This window comes from Squalius cephalus (genome assembly GCF_949319135.1).
Source record: "Squalius cephalus genome assembly, chromosome: 19".
Lineage (NCBI taxonomy): Eukaryota > Metazoa > Chordata > Actinopteri > Cypriniformes > Leuciscidae > Squalius > Squalius cephalus.
The window spans coordinates 12675709-12688033 of NC_137140.1; positions in this window are offsets into that span (position 1 = coordinate 12675709).

Here is a 12325-nt window from a genome sequence, read left to right on the forward strand (position 1 = left end):
ATTAGTTTGTTTCCATTTACGCTCTAAATTACGGGTTTCTCTCTTTAGAACATGCGTAGTATTGTTGTACCATGTTGCTTTATTTTTCTCTCTGACCTTTTTTAATTTAACGGGTGCAACAATATCCAATGTTCTGGAGAGAATGGTGCTCATAGTGCTAGTTAGCTCTTCTAGTTCATCTGTTTGTTTGGGTTCAGGCAGCAGCTGAGACAGATCGGATAAGCAATTTGAGAAATTATCTATGGTGGATGGGAGGATTGTTCTGCCTGGTCGATAACGCGGCGCAGCATGACATATTACAGCAGTACGTAATATGCAAGTTACCATGTAATGGTCAGCAACATCATCACTTTGCGGTATAATATCTATATCGGTTGGATCGGTTTCATATGATATAATTAAAGCGAGTGTATGATTAAGACGATGAGTGGGACCAGTGACGTTTTGCTTGACCCCAAAGGAGTTTAATAAATCTGTAAACGCAGTCCTTAACGCATCATTAGAATTATCTACGTGTATGTTAAAATCTCCAACAATTAATGCTTTATCGACGTTGACCAATAGGTCTGAGAGAAAATCTGAAAACTCTTTTAGGAAATCAGCGTAAGGCCCTAGCGGTCTATATACGGTAGCCAAAGCTAGAGATAATAGGGATTTTTTTTCTTACATCTGAGAGCGTAACATTTAGTACAAGTACTTCAAACGAATTAAACTTGTCACCTGTTTTCTGGGTAACATTAAGAATATCTCTATAGATTGTTGCAACACCGCCGCCACGACCAATCAGACGGGGCTTATGCTTATAACAGTATCCTGATGGTGTAGACTCATTAAGACCAAAATAATCATTTGGTTTAAGCCAGGTTTCAGTAAGGCAAAGTACATCGATGCTATTATCTGTGACTATTTCATTTACAATAACTGCCTTAGGGTGTGAGTGATCTAATGTTTAGAAGACCTAGCTTTAGAAATTGTTTTTGTTCACTAATAGCGAGATTTTCTGTTTTAATAACAATTAGATTTTTCCTAGATCCTGCAGTAGATTTATTATTTGATCTCACTAAACGAGGAATAGACACAGTTTCTATGCAATGTTCTACACTAGTATTTATATCAATTAAGTTGGTGCAGCAGAGACTGTAATTTGGATTTTTGGTTACTAGTCAAACGGTATTTAACATCTTGGAGATGTTATCAGACAGAAGATCTGCTCCGATTCTACTTGGGTGTAAGCCATCACCGCGGAAGAGCCTAGGACGTTCCCAAAACAGATTCCAATTATTTACAAAGAGCAGTTTCTGCTCATTGCACCATGACATTCATTTAGCGCAAATAATCTACTGAACTTTTCATGCCCTTGTCGGTACGTGGGAAGCGGTCCAGACACAATGATCGTTTTTTCAGGCGATGTGCTGCGTACCGACTCGATCAGGCTCCTGAAGTCTTTCTTCAGAACCTCCGTCTGCCGCAGCCTGATATCGTTCACTCCCGCGTGCAACACGACGGCTCCAACACGCTCGTCACCGTTCAAGATCTCGGGTACCCGTGCAGCGATATCGAAAACACGAGCACCAGGAAAGCAGTGAGTGCGCACCTTACTTTTACCTAATGTAGCGTGGACGTGCCGGACGATGGAATCGCCGATGATCACAGCATCGCATTCCGTTTTGCGAAGAGGGGCGAAGCGGTTCTGGGTGGAGATCTCGAAAACCGGGAAGGGCGGAGAGATTCTTGCTCTGGTCCTGGCCCGCGTCTTCCGCTGCGGAACCAGCCAGGCTTCGTGGTGGCGTGTCGGAGCCGGAGTGAACGAAACCATGGCTGATCGTGACCTGGGCGCTCGGGACCAATGCTGAGAAACGCACGGAGTAGACGAGGTCGGGGTCAGCGGATTACTAATGTTAGTCACTGATTTGTGTGCATCGGCGCGTGATGTTTCAAGAGCTAAACGCCGGTCTCTCATCGACGCATCGGTGCGTGCTGTTTCAAGAGCTAATTCAGTCGGTCTCTCAGCTCGACTTGTTTCTCTAAAAGGTCGCGGATCTGCTTCTCTACAGCTTCCAGCTCGAATGTGTCCTCACCTGCACCAAAAGGTAGACAACATACATCTGATATATTCGCCATTTTAACAGATGGACAGTAAGTTAGCAACGACGCTACCAGTGATGCTATCAATATTAATACTAATTTATGACTGAAGTCTTGGATATAATCCGTCTTTTTAGTGGTACAGGTGTAATGTAGACGCACGATAGGCGAGAAAATGTTCATTTGTAAGTGAGTGTAGAGAAGACACGCTCAGCCGTGACCCACAGGTGAAAACCGGTGTTGGATCACTAATCGGCTTGAGACGCGTCTGCTCAACAGTCCGCGTTGTTACTATGAGGTTTGAGCAGCAGTGCTTCTCATTGAGGAAAAGTAGAAAATGTTCGTTGTAAGTAAGTTTAAAGAGAAAAATCACGGATTATGAATCAAATCGATAGAGCTCCACATGGACATCTTGAATGTCATTCAAGATGTCCATGTTTTTCTTTCCTCAGTCGAAAAGAAATTAAGGTTTTTGAGGAAAACATTCCAGGATTTTTCTCCATATAATGGACTTCAATGGCAACCAACTTGTTCAAAGAAGGTTCAAATGTCAGTCTCAATGCAGCTTCAAAGTCTCTACAAGATCTATGGAGCTTAAAATATGACAATATGATTTGAATTTGAATTGTGTAAATTTGAATTATTTACAAGTGAAACAAAATAGAATTTTAGGTGGTAGTTTAAATAGTTCTGAATTCCCTGTCTTAGGCTCTTCTGTTGTGCCGAGCCATTCGTTAGTCTAGTTGTTTGATGAGAAAATGAAATGTAGCCTAGTTGCAATACACGCTTTAAGTTTTGTAAGCTCCGTGCAACTGCAGTAGCGGAGCACTACTATTGCTAGAATATTAGAAATCTAATACTCAAGCTGTTTTCTCATTTTTCTACTCTTAATATTAAATAAAAAAACGACTGAGCGAAAGATACACGGATTCTCTTGAACCACCACCGCGTTTGCGGCAGAAAACTACTGCAGTGCAGCCAAAATGCTCCGTTCGACTTTTCTGAGATCCTTTACTCTTCCCTGTGGATGACCTGTGACCTACTTTCTGTAAGATCTGAATTTTTGAGATTGAATTTTAGAAAACTGAATTTGAAGTTCCGAATTTCTTCATCTTGAAAACTTGAATCTGTATTTTTTTAAACTAAATATTTGCAGTATAAGAATTCAGAACAAAAAAAACTAGCTGTTTGAAAATACATGTCTATAAAATTCAGCCATAAAAACATTTCAATTTGTTAAATTTCAAATGTTCAATATTAGTTTAAAATAAGGGTGTCACGATTTCGATTTTAAATCGAAATCGATCGAAATTAATGCTTAATCTCAATTATCGAATCAAAAAATGGAATCGTCGATGCTGTCACGCCCCCATGTCACGTCAGCTCGGCTTGCCAAGCGAAAAAAAAAACACACGTGTTGAAGTGCTGCCAGAGCTGTCAACTCTCACGCATTTACCGTGAGACACGCAATTGACACTTTTCACACGCTCTCACGCACAGAAAAATCGCGAAGCAAAGAGGACACGGAGACCGCCAGACTAGAGCAGGTTACTTTATGATATAAAAAAAATCTCAGCTCTCAGATTCTGTCAATTTTATTACGAAATTCAAACAATAAATACCGTTTTGGCGCTTGTAAATGTTACGTGACAGATCCCTAGCGCACGTGAACCGATCATCTCTACTAGCTAATAGTAAAAAAAACAGGAACACTGTTGAAAGATACAGTACAACTTACTGAAATGTATATTCCTCATACATAATATCAATCAATCAGTGTTTTTCATCAGCGTGAAGAGGTCAATAACATAGCTGGAGAACAATTATGTCACATTTACCTCAGGAAAGCCATGTGACCATAAAATAGGCTATAGCACGTAGTTGGAAAGAAAAAATAGCTATAGAGAGTATTTTGCTAAATATGTGTTCTATATTACATATTATATTTTTTACTTAGGCTATATCTTTAAATAAAGTTGTTATTATAATAAAAAACGCATTATATTTAATTATTTTTAACCTTAAATAATAGCCTACTAACATAGGGCTCTCTGTATGTTTACAGCATTAGGTGAGTTTATTTTTATTAATTTTTTTTGAGACAAATTAACACCTATCTTGTGTAGCCTACCTAATATTTATCCAAATGAGTCAATATTAAATCAAATCACAATAATTGAATTTAATTGAAATAATAAAAAAAAGTGTAGCTTACCAGAAATTGTACCATGTAAACATTGTAACATGTTGTCACTATACCTAATAAAATTCAGTTTAGTAACTATGTTAGTGACAATCACAATACACTTATTGTGATGCAATTTTTTTTACAATCAAACAAATCGAGAATCGAATCGAACCGTGACTTTAGAATCGGAAATGTAATCGAATTGAGGATTTGGAGAATCGTGACACCCTTAGTTTAAAAAAAATCAAATTCAGAACTATTTAAACTACCACCTAAAATTCAATTTTGTTAGATTACACTTGCAAATAATTCAAATTTACACAATTAAAATTCAAATCATTTTGTCATATTATTAGCTCCATAATGATCCCAATCGAGAAATAAGGGTCTTATCCAACGAAACGATCGGTCATTTTCACACACAAAAAAACAATTATATACTTTTTAACCACAAATGCTCGTCGTGTACCATCTCTGAGATGTGCCACGCATTGCGTCATCACGTTGGAAAGGTAACGCGTCAAGTTATTTGTCTGTGTACTCCGGTTCAATAAAGGGCGAACATCTTTGTTTTAATTTATTATTATTATTATTTATTTTTTTCGTGACCTTTCCAACGTGATGACGAGATACATGGCGCATCTCAGAGGTGGTACAAGACGGGCATTTGTGGTTAAAAAGTATATATATATATATATCTTCTTTTTTTTTTTTTTTTTGAAAATGACCGATCGTTTCGCTGGATAAGACCCTTATTTCTCGACTGGGATCGTGTCGAGCCTTTGAAGCTGCATTGCAACTTACATTTGAACCTTCTTTGAACATTTGAATATGGGTGGTTCTTCAACTACGGGCACTTTTGGCCTTGTGAACTTGATGTAAAAAAAAAGTGTTCAAATCAAAATTGTCACAGTCTAACAGTTAAATATAACTAGTCTAGTTTAATGATCCATAAGAGAACGCACTTACATTATAAGACAAATTGGTGTTTTTTGACATATTTTCCGATCCGCACTGAACAAATGTCATTTCCATCACATGCAAATATTTGATTATTATTTAAAATTCTTATGATATACATAATTTCTTAACAGTGTAAAACCACTTCCACACATAGTTTTACCAATTTATACCTATATTGCAATTACCATAGATTTGTGGAGTAAGTAAATGAATTGTCATGAGGCCCAAACACAAAGCTTACATCCACCACAACCTGAAATATAATATTGCATTGGTTAGATACATTTCAGAAAAATAACTACTTGTGTTATTACATTAAGTGGAACATTATCCCATAAACTATGCAGAATTTTTTTAATGAGTGATTAGAATTTTGTACATATTTTTTTAAAAAGTTATGAGGTGGTGGAAATGACTGGGTGTTGTGGAAATGACAATGAATGGACGTCCATGTAGAAAAACAGAAAACATTTATTTGAAACCCATTTTACAAATCATTAGTCATTAGTCTGTTTGGTTCCATAACCAGATGAACAGTTACAGTCTTACTGTAAACAACTTTAACCCTCTGGGGTCTGGGGTGTTTTTGGGATCCTTGAGATGTTCTGACATGCCCTGACATTTGTGCTTTTTTCAGTTGCTTATAAACATATTAATGGCAAAGGTGTAAATTCACTCTATATAGCACAAACAGGAATTCCATAATATGTGAGCCACATGTATGTACATGTTTTCATTTTTGAGAGAATAATGTTTATGCATGGTTATCGAAAAAACTAAAAATGAAAGTTTCTGAAATAAGGCCACAAAACACATACTAAATATGTGGCAATAAGACTTTTGACTAATGGATGTCATCGCCTAGTGTTTTTTGTTCAAAATGATATGAAAATCATCCTGCCTAATCATCCACAAAAAAACGATACATTGATTTTAGTTTTGTGAAACACTTTTAGTTTGGAAAGCCAATATGCGGATGGGGCGTAAACGCTCCAACAGCATCATGCATATTTAGTAGTTCACACCTGGTGAGACTACGTCCCTGCATACTTAATGAGCCATTCATTCAGGTGTGTCACCTATAGCTAACTTAAATATACAAGCTTCATAAAAATGATCATTCTAGGAGAAAATTTCAGATGGCATTTAGAGGCTTTTGCATCTGAACTCTTCATATATACACACACACATATATATGCATGCACATACATACTTTATAATCTTTTCAAAACTAGTCAACGTCTTTCAAAACTAAAGTATACATTTTATCATACGTATTTCAAAGTAAAGGATTCATTAGTTAGTTGATGACATTATTTTTGACAAAACACATACAGTATATATTCCTCATCTCAGTATAGCAATAGAGTTTGCTAAAAGCTGTTCATTCAATACAGCAGTATTTGAAAATCGATCATATTTTGTAAAATTACATTTATATTTGCATTTATGTCAAAACCTAGACACTTTTAAACATCAAAAGGACATTTATTAATATGTATTCGTGTCAAAATGACAAATAAACAGATTTTCCTATTCAATTTTGCATGGAAACGCTTCCAAGACGCTTGCGTGTCGCGTGAAAAATAGGCGTCGGTTCTATTTCTAGAATGCACGCGTTTTCCACGCGGCTCGTGCCGCGCCTGACCCATACAGAAATGTAATATATGTCAATATATGTAAATTACATATATAATGTTAGTGCCCATGTATGTCTGCTGCATATATGAGAATATATGCAAAATTCATATATGTAAAACACATTGTAATGTATCAGTATTACTGGCGTTGTTTCAAGCAGTTGTCACTAGAAGGCGCTGTGGCCTAAAGAGAAAAGGCAGTGTAAGACATTCAGTAAAAGAAGGAGAGTGAAGGAGGTTGAGAATGAAAAGTGGTGTCCGTGTGTTTATTTAATTAAGACAGAGATGTAACACTGGCGACGAGGATAAAAAATAATAAAATAAAAAAACAGTACATCTAAAGCTGTGAACCGAAACAATGACAGAGAAAAGCGGGATCCAGAACTTTGAATGTTTTTCGGACCCAGCCACGCTAGGACCGAGATGGACGCGATGGCTAAAGTCTTTCGAATTGTACGCAGATGGGAAAGGACTTATCATCACAGGGGATGTGACGGACGCGACTAAACAACGGAGGAGAGCTTTAATGCTACACCTCGCGGGACCAGATGTACAAGATGTCTTTTCAACTCTGGAGAACACGGGGGAGGTAACTGACTATGACGCCGCAGTGACCGCTTTGAATTCTTATTTCGTGCCTCAAGTCAACGCAGCATTCGCCCGACAAGCTTTTCACATGTTGACTCAGAAAACAGGTGAGACGATACAACAATTTGCCACTCGCCTGCGGCAAGCTGCAAAAGACTGTGGGTTTCAAACAGACACAGACAATCAGATAAGAGATGCTATTCTCAGCAAATGCATGTCAGATTATGTTCGTCGGAAATTACTGGAGGAAGGTCTGAGTCTAACGCTCGCTCGTTCAGTGGAATTAGCGTCACAGTGTGAGAGAATTGAAGAGCAGATGTCAGTGATGTCGTTGAAACCTGAAACAGGGGCAGTTAATCGAATTGTGCAAAAAAGAGACAAAAAAGAGAAAGGATACACCAGAAACAGACCTGCAGAGGGAACAGATGAAAAAGTAGATAGGAAATGTTACAGATGTGGACACAAGGACCATTTAGCCAGAGACCAAATATGTCCAGCACGAGGTCAAGTATGTCATAAATGCAACGGAAAAGACCATTTTTCCAAGATGTGTCGCACGAAACACCAAAAAAAGAATCGTGTAAATAATGTGGAGGAAGCTGATTATGCATTTGCAGTCCAAGAGAATACAATGTCAGAGAGGTTGACTTTCCTTGTGGGCGGAGTAAAACTAACACTGTTAATCGACTCAGGTGCCACAAATAATGTAATTGATGAAGATACCTGGGAGGATCTTAAACAGAGTAAAATTAAATGCAAGTCATATGTTCCTGAAGCTGAAAGAAAGCTATACACATACTCTTCCAACCAACCCCTAACAGTCAAGGGTGCATTCAAATGTGAGGTGAATATATCCAATAAAACGGAGCAGGCTGAGTTCATTGTGATAAGAGGGAAAGGAGAACCACTTTTGGGAAAAGAGACTGCTATTAAGCTGGGAGTGCTGAAAATAGGAGCTGACATCTCTGCTGTGATGGAAATAAAACAAGCACTGCAACAAAAATATCCAGAAGTGTTCAGTGGGGTTGGCAAGTTAAACACCAATCAAGTCACCTTACACATAGACCAGAGTGTAAAACCAGTAGCACAGCCACTCAGACGCATTCCATTTAATCTCAGAAGAGCAGTAGAACAGAGAATAAAGGAGCTAATGGACATGGACATCATTGAACCCGTCAGCGGTCCCACACCATGGGTGAATCCTGTGGTCATTGTGCCAAAGGCTAACTCAGAGATAAGATTGTGTCTGGACATGAGGCAGGCTAACCGCGCTATAGTGAGGGAGCGGTACCCCATCCCGACAGTGGATGAAATTCTCCAAGGCGTTAATGGCTCAACTATATTCAGCAAGCTGGATTTAAAGTGGGGTTACCACCAACTGGAGCTCAGCCCTGAATCAAGGGAGATCACTACATTTGCGGTGCATAATGGCGTATATCGTTATAAAAGGCTGATCTTTGGTGTATCCTCCGCCAGCGAACAGTATCAACACGAGATTGCCAAAGCCTTAGCAGGAATTGAGGGGGTAGAAAATATCTCAGATGATGTCATTGTTCATGCTAGTGACAAAGAAATGCACGATCAACGTTTACATGCGGTCATTAAAAGGCTGAGCGAACGGGGATTGACATTAAACGCTGAGAAGTGCCAGTTCAACATGAGCAAATTGATATTCATGGGAATTCTTTTGTCTGAGAAAGGAATCGGTCCAACAGAAGAAAGAGTGCGAGCTGTAAGGGAGGCAAGAGAACCAAAGACGTCTTCAGAAGTTAGGAGTTTCCTAGGTCTGGTGGGTTACAGCAGCAGATTCATCCCACAGTTTGCGACATTGTCAGAACCACTAAGACGCTTGACCAAAAAGGGGACATGCTTTGAGTTTGGGCCAGAACAAAGACAATCGTTCAAGGCGCTAAAAGAAGAATTGGCCAGAGCAAGCACGTTAGCCTATTTTGATAAATGCGCACCAACCAAAGTGATCGCAGATGCGAGCCCAGTGGGGCTGGGAGCTGTCTTAGTTCAGATCCAAAAAGGGGAGACGGTGCCAATATGCTATGTGAGTCGCTGCTTAACGGACTGTGAACGTAGATATTCACAGACAGAAAAGGAGGCACTAGCTCTCGTGTGGGCATGTGAGAGACTACACGCTTACATTTATGGCCGAGAATTTGAGCTGATCACGGACCACAAACCGCTAGAGGCCATATACAGCCCCCGCTCTAAACCCTGTGCACGTATAGAGCGATGGGTACTCCGATTACAACCATACAATTTCAGGGTCACGTACTTACCGGGCAGGCAGAATATTGCAGATCCGCTGTCAAGACTGCTGGGGGAAACAGCAAAAACTGAGAGACACATCCATAAGTCAGAGGAATACGTCCGATTCATTGCAGTGAGTGCAACTCCTAATGCGTTAACCACCAGAGAAGTCGAGAGAGCCTCTGAGAGCGACATGGAGTTGAAAGAGGTGCGTTTTGCAGTTAACAGTGGACATTTTGAGAACTGTAAAGCATATGCTCCAATAGCCAACGAGTTGTGCTGTATTGGCCATTTGGTCCTCCGTGGAACACGGATAGTGGTACCAAAAGCGTTACAACTCAGGGCATTAGCTCTAGCGCACGAAGGACATTTAGGAATTGTGGGCACTAAACAGCATCTCCGGTCCAAAGTGTGGTGGCCGGGTATGGATAAAGCCGCAGAGAAGTACTGCAAGTCATGTCACGGGTGCCAGGTGGTATCCAGGCCGGACGCACCTGAACCACTAAGACCAACGCCACTACCAGATGGACCCTGGCAGGATGTGGCCATAGATCTGTTAGGACCACTCCCAACTGGTCACTCCATACTTGTCGTAGTGGATTATTATAGTCGCTACTACGAATATGATGTATTGATGTCAACAACATCAGAAAAAATTATAGACAGCCTGGAGTCTATATTTAGTAGACATGGCCTACCTGTTACATGTAGGTCAGATCAAGGACCTCAGTTCAAGGCGGAACAGTTTGGTGCATTTTGTGAGAACAATGGCATTGAACATGTGAAAACTACTCCCAAATGGGCTCAGGCTAATGGGGAGGTGGAACGCCAAAACTCCTCTTTAATGAAAAGAATTCGAATTGCACAGGCTGAGGGACTTGACTGGAAAAAGGAGCTGAGGAAATATGTCACTGTGTATAGGAGTATAGAACATACCACGACAGGAAAAAGCCCAGCCGAATTGCTTTTAATAGAAAGATTCGAGGAAAGTTGCCTAACCTTTCAGAGGCATGCAAAGATCAGCAAGTATGCGATAGGGATGCAGAACAAAAAGCAAAAGCAAAGAAGTATGCAGATGATCGTCGAGGGGCACAGTACTCAAAAGTAAATGTCGGTGACACAGTGCTTGTGCAACAAGAGAAGAAGGATAAATTCACAACTCCATTCAATCCAATCCCACACCAGGTCGTGAGCAAAACTGGAAATCAGGTGACTGTGGAATCACCTACTGGGGCGAGATACACGCGAAACACCACTCATGTTAAAAGATTCAACACCGATAAAACGGCCGACGTAGGAACTGGACGTGAACAGACAGATCAGAACACAAACAGTTATTGTCCTGACTCTAATTTTCATGATCAAAGTCCCAAGGCTGATTTTCCAATCACACCAAAACCGGATAGACCCCAAAGGACTAGACGATTGCCTGAGAAGTTATCTGATTATGTCATGGACTGAAAGGAATAAATGCCATAGATGTTAGAGTGTTTGATCTAATGAAAATGGCAAGTGAAGTATATAAATATGTTGAGAATTGTAAAAAAAAAAAAAAAAAAAAAGGGGGGTTCAAGATATGTTCAGTGAGTTAATATAGAATTTAGTCTTAAACATGTTCAGTTAAGTGATGTGATTTTATATCCAAAGAAAAGGGGGGGATGTAATGTATCAGTATTACTGGCGTTGTTTCAAGCAGTTGTCACTAGAAGGCGCTGTGGCCTAAAGAGAAAAGGCAGTGTAAGACATTCAGTAAAAGAAGGAGAGTGAAGGAGGTTGAGAATGAAAAGTGGTGTCCGTGTGTTTATTTAAGACAGAGATGTAACACACATATACATATATGAAACATATATTTCAAAATATATCAAAAATGGCCGTTTTCATGCAAGTGCCATATATTTTCCCGTATATGCACATAAATGTGAAATATATGTAAGACGCATATATGTATACACGCATATATGACGCATATGTATACACGCATATATGACGCATATATGTATACACGCATATATGACGCATATATGTATACACGCATATATGACGCATATATGTATACACGCATATATGACGCATATATGTATACACGCATATATGTACTTATTTCTATAGTACATACTTTCACATATATTAGGGATACAAATCTTATATCTGAATGCCTTGAAATTAAATGCCTATAGTTGGAGATTTTGTCTATTGTGTGAATACCAAATATAGTATTTTAAATAATATAGTATTTTAATACAATAATGCAGTGTTTTCTTTGTCATTTTACATACAATACATCATTTTACAATTCAATACATCCACAAAGTACCATAACCATATGCCACAGCTTTAAAAATGCATCAGTATCGCATGCATGTACACTGTAAAACTTTTCACTGTAAATTTACAGTTAAATACTGGCAGCTGGGTTGCCATCCACATACTGTATTTTTACAACACTAGTACAGTAAACAGCATTTACAGTACTCCACTGTAATTACCAAATACAGTATATACCACATTTTACATTAAACTTGTCGACAGCAATAAATTGTATTTTTACCGGGAATACTGCTTTTATTATTACATAATTAAAATATTATACTTTAAGGTTTCA